The sequence below is a fragment of the Emydura macquarii genome, unplaced genomic scaffold (genome assembly GCF_026122565.2).
Source record: "Emydura macquarii macquarii isolate MOO-44397 ecotype Brisbane River unplaced genomic scaffold, CSIRO-AGI_Emac_v2 contig_719, whole genome shotgun sequence".
NCBI lineage: Eukaryota > Metazoa > Chordata > Testudines > Chelidae > Emydura > Emydura macquarii.
In genome coordinates this window covers 3187157-3202549 of record NW_027130856.1, presented here as the reverse complement: position 1 = coordinate 3202549, position 15393 = coordinate 3187157, and the positions used below count along the sequence as shown (strand labels likewise).

Genomic DNA, 15393 nt, shown 5'->3' with positions numbered 1-15393 from the left:
AGCACAAAATTCATATCCTACCATGTGCATCTGGGTGCATCAGCCAATTGCAGCCACAGACTTCCAAATCAAACATCATTGGCTAATACCTATTTTCTTTCTTTCTTTCTCTTTCAAGCTTGCTAACTGGCTGAACAGTCTTCAATGCTGAATTGAAATAAATCAGAAAGCTGCTGACCAGTCCTGGAACTAGGTGACTGGTTATAGTGATTACCAAACTTCGGTATATGAATTTATTTGACTAGACATGCCTAAAGTTGAAGGAAGTGATAGGAAATAAGTATTTGAAAAGCATGAAGTCAGGAAAACAAATAATTCATCTACAGGAAAAGGTAAATATTCTCAGAATTAAGTAGCACAATAAAAAGGATTCAATCTCGTAATATATAATATTTCATGCTTTAAAAGGCCAATTTCACAAAGCTAAAAATAATTATGAGCCAAATCACTTGGGAGAAAGAATCAAACAAAAAAATGTGAATGATAATTTGGAACTGTTTAACAACATTTTACTAGATGGCCAAAATGCTGTTGCAATATCACAATTGAGAAAGAAAGCTACTCTGGTTTAAAAAAACAACCTAGCTTAAAGGGGAAAATGAAAGCCGCTATAAAATATATAAAGGGAAGAAAGGAAAAGTTAATAGTAATAAATATGTATAATCAGGGAAATGCTGAGTAGGAGGTTATATTTCCTCTGTATTTTGTAATTGCATGACTACTACCAGAAGACTGTGTCCACTTCTGCTGTCAACAATTCAAGAAAGATGTTGACAAATTGGAGATGGCTCAGAGAAGAGCCATGAGAGAATGATTAAAGGACCAGAGAACATGCCTTATAGTGAGAAACTCACAGAGCTCAATATATTTAGCTTAACAAAGAGAAAGTGAAGGGGTGAGTTGATCACAGTCTATATAAATACCTACAGGGAGGACAAAAATTTGACCACTGAAGATTTCAATCTAACAGCCAAAGCTATGACAAGATCCAATGGCTGGAAGTTAAAGCTAGACAAATTCTAACCAGAAATAAAGCATGATATTAAATTAAATTAATTAAATAAAAAGTTAATCTATTGAAATGGAAGAGCAGAACATTGGTAATACTGCAACTGAAACATTTTTAATGCCATTGCTGTCATCAAACAGAGCAGTGATGGTCATTTATTCCAGTAGCTCCATGATGTTCTTCAGTAACCACCATCAACTTCATGGTTGGATAACTGAAAAAGAACTGATGTCCTAGTACCTAATGACACTTACTAAAACTCTCGGAAGGATTCTGTTTCTACAGTTGAATCCAACTACCATATGTATGCTCAAATTTGCACTGAGAATGAGGAGATCTCTGATCAGAACATAGTATATATTTTACACAAGCCTTTCTACTGAGAGGCACCAAATTTACAGAAGGAGTTCAAGGAACTTGTAGAGGGACATGATTACAGGTTGATGATACCACTGTTGCAGTATTAGAAGAAATCTGAATTGATCTAATTAATGAAAAAACTGGAAACACAAAAGGACAAAAACAAACAACTTACTGTTCAGAGAAGCTATAGAATCTTTCCATTACTTGGCAAACATGACTGATCCCAATTACAAAGATCACAGGATGAGTCCAGAACAGGAAGAAGAGTCTGAAACATGGTTAATAAAACATAATCCTGTGTGCCTTTCATCTCCTCCATCATTTAAAATCTGTTTGTGAAGGAGGTTGTCACTCTCTTTCTTTGCATCAAAATGGTGGGAAATTATAGAAATAAAATCACAGAAGACCATTTCAGATTATATATTTTTTTAATTTTTAAAATAGTAGCACTCCATGTGCAACCAGCCCAGCCTCAATCAGGCTTCTTTAGCACATTCAGATTTTGTCAAAAATTGTACTTGGCTAGGTGTTGGAAAATCAAATAATTTGATAAAAGTATTTGTACCTAAGAACAGATACACAGGCATTGTAGGCCTAACTTAGTGAACTGGGAATTATTTTATTGTGTTCTTCTTTTACTTATAGAATTGCAAGCTTTTCAATGTAGGCAATGTGAATCCTTCTGTGTCTGAGGAATATCCCTGTGAAATCAGTCAGATAGTATATGTTTCGTGTTTCATTTCATAAAACCTTTGAAGTTTTTTTAGATTTTTCTTTTTTTCCTCAGAAAAAAGTGGTGGTGGTGGTGTTCATGCTGGGGAAAATCATAGCAACTCTATGTGGCTGCTGTCCTACCTCCTTCCCTCCCTTCCCCCTTCTGCCCCAGCACCTGTCCTACAACCATTCTAACATTGCACTGAATTGCTTGGGTACATCAGTGGAACCTGGTACATAGGACATCACTTGATGGATGCTTTTTCTGACATGCCTGATACATTGAGCAGCAATAAACAAATTACATCATACTTCTTTAAGATGTACACCTATTGAGAATAAAGACATTAGAGTTATATCATTAAGTATGAATGCACAAGGTCTAGGCATGGTCACATTGTGGTGAGCAGAATGGAAATGAGCTGCTTCCTCTGTAAAAAAGTCTTCCTTATCACTCAACCTGATAAGAGATTGCCTGGGTTTGAGTTGCTACATTATCTCTGATGCTAGCTCAACCATTTGAGATGCGGGGTGGGGAGAAGTGTACAGCAAATGTCATGTGGGGACTCCGAGACAGTCTCTGTGTAGCCGTGGTGCAGTCGAGGATGTTGTACATCTACTAAATGGCTGCTCATCTTGTGCTGGTCAACCAAGGAGGACTTTCCAGACTCCATATTGGTGACCCTGAAGCTATTGAATAGCTAAAACGTGTGATGTCTACCTAATACCTTTTGACATTTTCATTTTTTGACTTGTACATCTGTTATATCTCCCTACTTTATATATTATATTTTGGATCTTTTTCCATATTTACTGTATTATTTGTGCATTTGCTAATAATAGGTATCATTTAAGTCCCACGTAATCAGTGCTGAGGTTCTCCTGTGTACTCTGAAGAGGAGTGAATTTTACCTCAAAAGAGGGTTATAAAAGAGAATCTTGTAAAAAGAGTAATCTTTGTATCTATATACCTGTGTTTATATAACACTATAATTATGTCCAATTGAGATTAGCATTCTAGTGATTTTTAGATAGGAAGGCACTTAAATGCATTAGGGTACTGAGCTGAAGAAACAGTTATCTACATAAATGCTTTGCAACATCCATGGTGCAAAGTTTTGCAGTTTACATAAGTTTGCTATATTTCAGATACTGCCACAGTAGCATAACTCAGAAGATCACTTAATAATAATAATAATTAATAATAATACGTAGCTGTGTTATATTTTTGCTTCTCCAGTTGCAATAAAAAATACAGCTATACGCTGAAAGGTTATTGAAATTGGCCTTGTAAGCGTTGCTGTATATTGTCTTTTGACTTTTTTCAGCTCGAAACTATTCAATTTACAAGAAAAATAAATAAACTTTTTAATTATCAGCACTGCAAACTCAATCCACAATCTGAAAATCAAGATGCTCACACATTACCAATAATAAAGATTCTGCAACTGGAACCTGCTCACAAATTCTATTAACAAATGCATAAACCAAAATACAATTTGACTAGCTCTCCTAGAGCTGAACTGAATGGGCTAGGTAGCACTAACGGGAATGGAAAGTAGCGAAAACTTTTGTTTGTTTTTATGTGATACAAGCACAGAACATACAAAGGGAGCAGATAGGTTGAGTAAGAAGATGCCATTTGTACATAGACACTTTTCTGGCTATTCCCACACTTTAATTTAATCCTGAATCTAGAGCTGGTTTGTTTTCTTGTTTCAGTAGAGGGTACTCGATGCTCTCTGCCTTTTGAGTAGAAATTCCCCATGTCAACTCTCAAAGTTTCATATTAACAATGAACTTTCATTAGATACAACTCATAAAGCAAGCCAGTACATGAGGGATATAGCAATGCAGCTCTCTTTGGAACGCTCCCACCAATAAGCAAATTTATTTTGGGATGTATTGGGGCAATTTGCAAAGCACAAGGACGTACTTAATCCAGCTTTCTTTACTAAAGTCATACAAATAACAGACATTTGCACTGTACATTTCAATTATCATCTCAGTTGAAAACAGTTTAGCATTTTACACTTCATATTTACCCTTTTTATTTTAAATCTTTTAAATCTGCTAATTTAAAATATATCATGGATATTCAATATACTTAACAAGGACCTCACATTGTCTTAATAATCATATATACGTAATGCCTTTCATCCCCAAAACCACAAAGAACTTTACAAATTTGTAGCATCCACTACTGCAAAGCAGCCACCAGAGATGGAGTAGAACACAGAGGCTGTTTAACAAACCTTATTAATGTTACATGACAGTTTAGGGCAGGAAGTGATAGAGACTGCAGGGAGATAAGGTTGGCATGGCTCATAGAACTGGTAACAGGAGAACTTTTAATTTTAGGTTGCCAGTTTGGACATGAAAAAGTTTGATAGGCCAAAAGTTGGGATCAACTGAAGTCTGTTTTGGTACTTGTGTTCAATGAACTGGTGGTTTCGGTACAAAGTCTAGTAAACAGGTTTTTGTATAATGAAAATACCATAATAATTAGCACTAACATCAGTTTTATGAATAGTTCCAGAGGGGTAGCCATGTTAGTCTGTATACAGCAAAAACAATGAGAGTTCTGTGGCACTTTAAAGACTAACAAATTTAATTTTGTAGGCATAAGCTTTCGTGAGACTCAGCTCACTTTGTCAGATGCAGAGGTAGAATGATACAGTAAATAGGAAACATAGATATACAAGTGCATAGAGAACAATGGGGGAGGTGGGTACTTGAGGGCTAATGACAGTCATTACAGGTAATTGCTTTACTCACCCATTCTCAGCTCCTACTCAATGACTGTCATTAGCCCTCAATGGAAAAGAAAAGAAGTCACCCACCCTACTGAGTCACTTCCAGTGCCTCTAAGAGGGTGTAGCACAGTGCTGTGGCCTTCCTCGGAGCCTGGGCCTGAGGAAGGGCCACGACACCCCTGCTAGACGAATTCAGGAACTGCAGGGCTCAGACCCCAAGAGCAGTGGTGCGGGGCCAAGCCAGGAAGGAGAAATATAAAAGGCCGGACTAGCAGCTGAGCTCAATCAGGAGGAAGCTGCTGCCAGGGATGAACACTCCTTCCCCTGGGCTGCGGCCTGAACCTGGCCCAGGCCTCGCAGCAGGACAGCATGAGCCCTCCCTTGGCCAGAGTCTCAAGGGCCTGCCACGGCTACTGGGCCCTAGCAACTGGGAAGGGCTACCAAAGACTGCTGACTGGAAAGGACCCCCTGAGGCCATCCATGACCTAGAAGAGCTGCCCGTCGCCTGGGACCCAACGGAGCTACCTGAGCCCTGTGGGCCAGAATAACTACCAGGGCCCTGTGACCTGGAGGAACTGCCCCCTGCAGATGGGCCCCGAGGAGTTCCTGGACCTGCCAACGGCTGACGGCGAGGGACTGGTGGGACTCCCACTAGCCACCTATCCTGGGGAATCTGAGGACAACCCCTGGCTCCAGGTACCTGGATTCAGGGTGGGAGGAAATAGCCCAGGGCAGCTGATCTAGGTCTGGCTGAGCTTGCACCCGAACCAGTGTCAGCTCATTGAGGCTGGAGCCCCGCTAACCCAGTGGCAGAACCCTCGGCCACTGGTAGTGCCCTGGGCTGGGACGCACTGGAGTCGGGTGGGCCAGCGTCCCCCTTCCCCCTTCCCTAGCCCCCTTGGAGTGCTTGTGTCCTCTGGGCCTGCAGCCGCAGAGGACACACAGTGTTTGTTTATACAGTCCAGGTCCAGAGACTGCCAGACTAAGAGCCCAGGCTACTCCGTTGCCAGCCCCACCCTGCCTGTGGGGCCAGGGGCTACAGACTCTGTTGCCAGCCCCGCCCCACCTGAGAACTACAGACTCCTTTGCCAGCCCTGCCCCATTGGGGGACCAGGCTCAGGCTTGAGCCACGACAGAACCTGCTAACTTTATCCCTGTAGTCAGGAGGTGTGGCCTTCCTCGGAGCCTGGGCCCGAGGAAGGGCTGCGACGCCCCTGCTGGACGGATCCACCAGCCTACACATGGTGGAGAATGCGGGAATCCCTCACCCCTTGACGGAAGGGAGGCTGTCCGCTAGGACAGTGATCCGGCAAGTCAAGTCTGGTGCCTCAAGGAAAGGAATTGATCTGGATAAGTTCGTAAAGTGGTGGACTGACCACCAACAGCAGCAGCAGGCAGACCAGCTACAGCAACAGCAACAGCTGCTACAGACGCTGGGGTGCAACAACAGCTAGTCTGCGAGCTGGGGGCCCAGCAGCAGGAGCTGCAATGGTAATATGTGCAGTAATTGGCTATCTTGCTGGGTCTAGCCAGTCTGGATGACACCCACGGCCGGCCCACGGTCCCAGCCCTGCTACCGCTCCGTCTCATGAAGCTGGGGCCTGAGGACAATCCTGAGGCTTTCCCAATGACCTTTCAACACGTGGCCTCCGCCACGGTTTGGGCTCCCAACCAGTGGGCCACCCTTCTGCCCCCGTACCTCCTGGAACTCCCCAGGCGGAATATCGGGCCCTCTCAGACAACGAGGCGTGGAACTATCAATTTGTGAAGGATGCCATTTTGAATGTCTTGGATATCAGTCCCGAAAGCTTCCAGTGCTGGTTCTGGGGGAAGGCATACCCCGCCCCCAGGGCCTGTCCCCAGGCCATAGCTCAGGAGTTCAAAGATACCTGCTGGCACTGGCTCCAGCCAGAACAAAACTCCGTAGCTGACCTGGCCAAGCAAGTCGTTCTGGAGTAATTCCTGCATGTCCTGCCCACCCAGGAAGGATGTGGGTGATGAGACACTGCCCTGCCACTCTGAATGAGGCGGTGAAACTTATGGAGGACTTTTTGGCTGCCAAGAATCTGGCTGCCCTGGCCCCCGGGCAGGTCAGCCCCAGGGGGGTCAGCCCCACGCCAACCCCCGTGGGTTGCTCGGCCTAACCAGACCCAAGTGCCAGGCCGTAGTCACCCACAAAGCCGGATGGCCCTTGGACCCATGGACCACCGGGGGTGACGGCCAAGGAAAAAGAGGACCAGCCAGGGGAGATCCAGGAGTGGGACCGGGTGACCCTGGGTGGCATGGGGCCCTACTTTACTTGTGGCCAGATGAGGCACCTGCAGCATCAGTGCCTCACAATGGGCTGCCCCTTTGGCCTGGTCTATACTGGGGAGGGACGAGCCCAGGGTCCGACCACCCCAAAAGCCACAATACCGATCGAGCTGGCAGGGAGGTGACTGGAAGCCCTGGTAGACTCCGGGTGTGACCAGCCTCTCATCTTGAGAGGGCTGGGCCCAGAAGAGAGGCGGGTCCTCAGGCAGGTTGGTCTCCGATGCATTCATGGGCACCTGAGGGCCTACCCTGCACTCTCCATTCCCCTGACCATTCCGCAAGTCAACCAGGTGACCCCGGTGGGACTGGCACCCTGCTTACCGTACCCCATTATCTTGGGCCGAGACTGGCTGGACTTTGCCGGGGTACTGCAGAGGGTAGGCTGCCAAGGGGTCCCGAGAGAGTGGGCCCAGGAAGAAGGAACCCCAGGCGGCCGCAGTCCTCGCCCCAAGGACGAAAGTCGGGATCCCCCCCGGGGCCTTCCTGACGGCCTGGGAGCCCATGAAGGAGCGACGCCTTCGCCAGCGGATGACCCCCCCACAACCCGGTGGATCCTGGGGGTGACTTTTTCAGGATCAAAGAGAGGACCCCACCCTCAGCTGGGTATACAACCAGTTGGCCGCTGCGGACGCAGCAGTGACTGAAACCCAGCAGGCTGTGCAGTGGCCGCAGTTTGAACTAAGGCAAGACCGGCTTTATCGAGTGGAGAGGGACTCCTGGACCAGGGAACCATGTGCCCAATTAGTAGTGCCCCGGGCCCATCAGAGACCCATGCTTCGACTGGCCCACGACATCCCAGCCACGGGCCATTTGAGCCTCGACAAGACCCTGGTCCGGGTCCTGGCCTGTTTCTGTTGGACCAGCATGCATTGCAAAGTGCAGGAGTATTGTGCATCCTGTTCAGAGTGTCAGTGGGCTGCCACAGCCGGTGTCCTGCAGGCCTCCCTAGTTCTCCTCCTGTTGGTTGGGACCCATTCAAAAGGGTGGTGATAGACCCGGTCAGACCTTTTGAGCAGAGCACAGTGGGATACCACTACCTCCTCATCCTGGTGGACTATGCCACCCGCTTTCCGGAAGCCATCCCCCTGCAGAACGCCACGGTTCAGACCATCGCGGGGGAGCTTATAAAGGTTTTTTCAAGGGTGGGGTTGCCTTGGGAGCTCCTCACTGACCAGGGGACTAATTTCACCTCCCAACTTCTCTGAGAGGTCTGCGACATCCTTGGGATCCAGAAGCTCCAGACCTCGGTTTACCATCCTCAGACCGATGAATTAGTCGAAAGATTTAACCAGACGATGAAACACATGCTACTCAGAAGATCTGCAGAGGTGGGACTAGCTGATCCCGCCCTTAGCGACACGTGATGTACCCCAGACTTCCACCCAATTTTCCCCCTTTGAACTGTTTTATGGCCAGCAACCAAGGGGGATTCTGGACCTGATGAGGGCGAATTGGGAACAGGCTCCCACGCCGACCCACGGGGCTGCTGCAATATGTCCTGGACCTGCGAGAGCATCTCCAACAGGCAGGGACTGTGGCCCAGGAAAATTTACAGGCAGCCCATGTCACTCAGGCCTGGACCTACAGCCAGGGTGCATGGATCCACACCTTTGAGCCCGGCGACCAAGTTCTGGTACTGTTACCTTCCACTGAAACTAAACTGCTGGCCCAGTGGCAAGGACCCTACGAAGTCATCAGGCAGGTAGGCCCGGTGAACTTCAAAATCCGACAACCGGACCGGCGAAAGAAGAAGCAGGCATACCACATCAACCTTTTAAAGCCCTGGCGTGAATGGGAGAGTCTAATGATTAACTCCTATCCCCCTGATCCGAATGTGGGTCCACAGATCCCGGAAAAAGAAGGCCCTGGCGAACCCCAGCTAGGTGCTGACCTCTCTGAGACCCAGAGGCGGCAAGCAAACCACCTTCTGGAGGCCTTCGCAAAGATCTTCACAGTGATTCCTGGAAAACCATGCAGGTGTATCATACTATCCAAACCTGTTCCAGCGAGGTGGTATGTACTGGGACAAGGTCTCCCCCAAACCATCTACAGGCAGCCATGGAACAAGAGGTCCAAGCCATGTTGCAGCTTGGAATGACTGAGCCCCCGACCAGTGAGTGGCATAGCTTCATCATATTGGTCCCAAAACCAGACGGCTTGTGCCGGTTTTGCATAGACTTCCGTCAAGTGAATACCATCTCGAACTTCAACACCTACCCCATGCCTCGGGGGGATGAGTTGCTCAACCAACTCGGGGAGGACCAATGACCCTCAACCTCACGAACGGGTATTGGCAGATCCCCCTGTCAGTGAAGTCTAAGGAGAAGACCGCATTTGCTACCCCTAGTGGACTGTATCAGTTCATCAGGATGCCCTTTGGCAACGCTTGATGGACCCAGTCCTGGGACCCCATGTGGAATACGCCGTGGCCTACCCTGATGATGTTGTGGTGTACAGTCGCCACTGGGACGACCACCTGAACCACGTGGCTGCTGTCCTGAGGACTCTGCGTGATGCTGGCCTGACCGCGAATGCCTGGAAGTGTCGCATTGGGTGGCAAGAAACTGTTGCCATAAAACAATAAGGGGTCGGGATCGTTCGTATGAGGGACTTTACCCTGTCGTATCTAATCACCGGTTAGAGCGAGTGCACAATAAACAGAAGTGATCAGGGTTTCTTCAAAAATAAAACAGGTGACAATTTATTGGTGTCAGACAAGCAAAACCACACTTCTTAGATATACAACTGTGGGGATAAACCCCAGAACCCAAAACCAGGCAACACAACCCTTGGAAACCTTCCCCCAAGTTCATGTACAGCTCACGACTGGATCTCCTCCCAGACCACTGGGTGTTGTTTAGCGATCTGGTCTGTGTCTGCTTCTCCTCATGGTCCATAGCTCATCTGCTTCAGCCCCAGGTCCGCAGTCAATTGCTTCTCTTCCTCGTCTGCAGGCTGTTTTTGCTCTCTAACTGCCAGTTCTCCACTATCAAAGGCACCCTCCCCACACTGCCATTGGAATGGGCAGCAAGCCTCTAGGGGCTGAGCGTCCTTATATCAGTTGTGGCCCTTCCAGTCCTGGGCCAATCAGGTGTAAGGATTTTTCCCGCTCTGGATATTGCACACGGTACTAAATCTCTGCACCTGGCACTACATCTTTGTGCACACTGCACTACAGCTTTTGCACACCACCCTTCTGGATGGTGCACACGGCACTAATCTGCCAGTGTTCCCACTTTTTCTGGCTGTCACTTGGCAGATTAACCCAGTTGGCATCACGCCAGCTATTTCTGGTATCTGTCTCCTATCAGACTCCAGAGTGTTTCAAAATGGAGTCAGACCTAGGGGAACTATGAAAACTATACACAAGTACATATTATGTAAGACATTCCTCCCCCAAAGAAACCACCTATCTCGGGTACACCCTGGGTCAGGGAACCCTGTGACCCTTAATCAGCAAGGTGCAAACCCTTCAGGAATACCCCGAGCCAGCCACAAAGAAGCAGGTGCGGCAGTTCTTGGGCTTGGCCAGCTACTATAGGTGATTCGTGCCCAACTTCGTCACCATCGCTGCTCCCCGATGGACTTACTCATGAAGGACCAGCCGCTCCATGTCCAATGGACCCCAGAATGTGACAGGGCGTTTGCAACATTAAAGGACGCATTCTGCCATGAACCCATACTCTACAGCCCCAATTTTAATCGCACCTTCCTGGTGCAATAAGATGCCTCAGCAGTTGGGTTGGGGGCCATCCTCGCCCAAAACATCAACAGGGAAGAACATCCCGTTCTCTATATCAGTTGCAAGTTGTTTCCCTATGAGCAGAAATATGCGACGGTTGAGAAGGAGGCATTAGCCATAAAGTGGGCGCTAGAAGCATTGCAATACTACCTCCTCAGGACCCCCTTCATGTTCATCACGGACCATGCGCCCCTATGATGGATCCAGCAAATGAAGAAAACCAACTCCCAAGTGATGCGCTGGTATCTCGCCCTCCAACCCTTTGCGTTTACCATCCAACACCAGGCAGGTAAAGACCATGCCAACGTGGACACTGTGTCATGCTTAGGGGAAGGGGTGCAGGCCAGCTCTGGAGTCCAGGAGCTGGACTTGAAGGGGGTGTGTGTAGCACAGCACTGTGGCCTTCTTGGAGCCTGAGCCCGAGGAAGGGCTGCAACGCCCCTGCTGGACGAATTTGGGAACTGCAGAGCTCAGACCCCAGGAGCAGAGAGGCGGGGTGAAGACAGGAAGGGGAAGTATAAAAGGCCGGCATAGCAGCTCAGTCAGGAGGAAGCTGTTGCTGGGGATAAATGCTCCTTCCTTTGGGCTGTGGCCTGGCCCAGGCCAGGCCCGGCCCGGCCCGGCCCCATGGCAGGACAGTGCCAGCCCTCTCTGGGCCAGAGTCTCAAGGGCCTACCAGGGCTACCGGGCCCTAGTGACTGGGAATGGCTACCAGAGACTGCTGACTGGGAAGGACCCCCTGGGGCCAGCCATGACCTAGAAGAGCTGCCCATCGCCTGGGACGTGATGGAACTGCCTCAGTCCTGTGGGTCAGAGGAACCACTGGGGTCCTGTGACCTGGAGGAGCTGCCCCCCATGGATGGTCCTGAGTAGTTCCCAGACCTGCTGATGGCTGACAGCGAGGGACTAGTGGGATTCCCACTAGCCACCTATCCCAGGGAGTCTGAGAATGACCCCTGGCTCCAAGTACCCGGGTTCAGGGTGGGAGGAAGTAGCCCAGAGGCACCTAACTTAGGTCTGGCTGAGCCAAACCAGTGTCAGCACGTTGAAGCTGGAGTCCTGCTGACCCAGTGGCAGAACCCTCAGCCACTGGTAGGGCCCTAGGCTGGGATGCAGTGGAGTCGGGTGGGCCTGTGTCCCTCTCTCTCCTTTCCTAGCCACCCTTGGAGTGCTTGTCTCCTTTGGGCCCGCAACCGCAGAGGACACTAAGTGTTTGTTTATACCGCCCGGGGCTGGAGACTGCTGGACTAAAGGCCCCGGGTTACTCCGTTGCCAGCTCCACCCCACCTGAGGAACCAAGTGCAGGTTTGAGCCACAATCAAACCCGCTAACTTTCCCCCTGTCAGGAGGTGTGGCCTTCCTCGGAACCTAGAAGGGCTGTGATGCCCTGCTGGATGGATCTGCCAGCCTACAGAGGGATATAGAGAGGCAGGGAAAAGGAATCTATATCCACACCTTTTCATATGGCATTGAATCAGCCTCAGCAAGTCTGGTAGCCTCTCCTCTGCTCTCTTACTTCAAATGGTGCTGGTTTTTGGGAAAGCTCTTAAATTGATATCTTGACTTGATCACATTTTGTTCATTGAGGACCCAGTCAACTCACACAAATGTAAATGGAAAGAGTTCATGGGTTTTGAGTCAGGCACTATGGATCCCATAGAACTGTCTGCAAGAGGAGAGGTGCAAGTGCCAAGTAACATCATGGTTCAGCTATGGGTTACACATTTTAAATTATTTATGAGCAAATTTAATCTGAATGTGCAATCATTTCTGTTTAAACTATTGTTATAAATTAATTTTTAAAATGTCATAAGCTTCAAACATACACAAAAGTCATTATTAAATAAGTCAAAATTCAGGGTTATATCCACAAAAAACATAACTCACCCCCATTATATTAAGCCATAAGCATAAATAACACACAAGAATACAAAATGCTTTTTATGTGCAAGGGGCTTTCCATTACAGTTACTGTGGGAACCACACATTTGAATGTCTTGCCTTTTGTGTATTTAAATTCTGACTCATGACATTGCAATAAGTTAGAGGTTTTTATTTTTTGTACTGACTATTAAAGTGTTAGAATTCGCCTTCATTTCAACAGCACAGTTACAGACACTGAGTACCTCAATCTGCTCACAGTAAAGAGACATACCATCAAATTTCCCAATCCACTTAATTTGAAAGCCTGCCAAAATAGGTGAAAGACCTTATAAATATGTAAAGCAGGAAGTTCAAATTACAGAGTCAGGGAAATGTCCAATGATTGATCCCCTTTTTAAAACAATAAAAATCCCTGAGAAAGTACAACATTTGTAAATATTCCTTACCATCCATGATGCCTAATGTTGTCATATGGAGTTTAGACTGTGCATTGTACTTTTAGTATTGATTTTATTTTGGATTTCTACCACTTCACTTCCTGGAGACTAAGGGGAGGCACAGTGGGAGGATCCAAAAAACTCAGTGCCACAGCCATTTTGTTTGTGGGCAGCATGGTAGAATTCTGTCAGTCAGTATAAGGAGGGGTTTTTAAACAGTATTTATGGAAAAACTATTCCTGCCATAATGGATATATCTGTTGAAATTAATATTCTTTTAGTTCTTTTATAAGGTAGGTATTTAGATTTGTAAATAAACTGAGTATTCTCTGGGATTTAAGCCTTTCAATATGAAGGAGTCATGGATTTTGTTACAGGCATGACTGGCTTTTTTAGATTCTGTAATATTATTAAACTATAATAATGATATATTTATTTTTAAGTTGTATGAGACGTCTAGAAAATGTTGGTTGACGTGTTTTTTAGTAAAAACTTGGGAGTGGGGGGAAATGGCAAAGCCTCTGGCTGAAGAGGACTAAATTATTTCTGTGGCTTTTTTTTAAAAAGAGGTTTTTACTGAAATAGCAATATAGACTTTTGAAGAGCTTGCTGTTTTGCAGTGTCACTGAATATCAAGCCTAGACTTTAGTCATTTTGTTGGCTGTGTGTTTAAAAATTCAAGTGTAAAATGGCACACTGCATTTTTTTTCCAGGCAGCAGAAGGGGGAGAGCGGGGGATAGTGCAGACTGTAGGGACACTGCCCTCCTAACCAATCAGAACACGCCTGTTTGCCATTACAAAGTTGTTAACCCCAGAGTCTTCTGGCTCCTGCTGCTTTTAATCTTTTTTTGGACATTTCTCCGATTTTTCCAAACGCCCACAGAGCCTCAGGAAAACCTCTTAATTCAAGGAGCGATCATGGAAGAAAGTACCACTTTCTATTTACAAAATATTCTAAAGATGTTTGGATATCTCTTTGCTGCATGGAGATGGCTGTTTGTAGGGGAACAAGTATACAGCCTATATTGTTACAGTCATTTTGCAAGAACTATCATCTCTGCCGCCTCTAAAGGTAAGTTTGTAATTAAAAAAAAAATTGTTGCAACATTTTTGCGATTAATCTGTACCATAAAAGATTTTCGTTATGTTACTGAACAAAATGTACCTTTGTATTTTGGTTTACCTTTGATCTCATGCATATTCCACCCAACGCTGTCTAATTTCGATAATTAAAAAAACAGTTTTGTTTCCGTCTTTAGGGTTTAATATATATGGAGCATAAAGTGCACATTAATTATTGTGAGGTGTATAAGAACTCAAATATTTTTAAGACGGACTTGTTTTGCACCGAGTGATAAATGTATGCATAGCTATATTTATATATACACACAATTTATAAATATAGTGGATTGACTAATTTATATAGGGATATATTATCTTAACATATTTATTGTGGCTGTAGCTAAAAGAGTTTATTATGCTATTTCTGACAGCTCTTGATAGATTACTTTGATCCAAACTACAGGGGAAAAAACTGCCCTTGGTATATGAAGGTGGAGACTGATATAACTTAATATAAACCCTGTTATGTCTGTTACTAAACAGTGGCCTTTTTATTTAAAAATGAGCTCTCTTTTACAGGACTCACGACTCAGCTTAAAGCCATATTTATATAAAGGCTCCTATTTAGCCACACTTCACAGAGATGTCTTGTTTTTCTTCGAGAAGGTGCATTTGGGAGACATTTTGTAATTTTTGGCATTTTTCTAGGCGCATTTTTTTTTTCACACTGTGGGAGATCTTTTTTGTTTTGCATTGATCTGTGTTGGTGGCGCTGTGGTGCTCCTAAACAATGTATGCCGTTTCACTAAGAGAAAGGGGGGTGGGGGAGAAGGTGGGGCAAGATTTGATCTATTCTATCTTTTCTTTTATCAAAGGAGGAGCAGTTTAGTCGGAGGGAATCATTAAATTGTATTATTTAAATATTGTGTGAACTATGGACCGGAACAAACATGTCGTCACAGCCTCTCGCTTTTTTGTGTAATGAGAAAAGGGAGATTGTTTGTTTGGTTTTTTTAATTGTGTGTCTAGAGATCAGTTTTCTTTTCTTCAATAAGATTTTTAGTCCCACCCCTAAAATGATCTTGCAGTGGCTTCAGATGAAAAATTTTGAA

General features: G+C 46.1%; 1 protein-coding gene across 2 annotated transcripts in view; it reads left to right on the top strand.

The window, feature by feature from the left end:
* Window positions 1–231: 231 nt before the first annotated feature.
* Window positions 232–15393, top strand: part of EPC1 (enhancer of polycomb homolog 1) — a 100498-nt gene continuing 85336 nt past the window's right edge. Inside the window, exons 1-2 of one of the 2 annotated variants that reach the window (XM_067542613.1) lie at window positions 232–332; window positions 14103–14291. The gene's annotated coding sequence lies outside the window, so the exon portion shown is untranslated. Of the gene's footprint in view, window positions 333–13390; window positions 13512–14102; window positions 14292–15393 lie in introns of those variants that run through there. The other variant, XM_067542612.1, reaches the window with a different exon arrangement.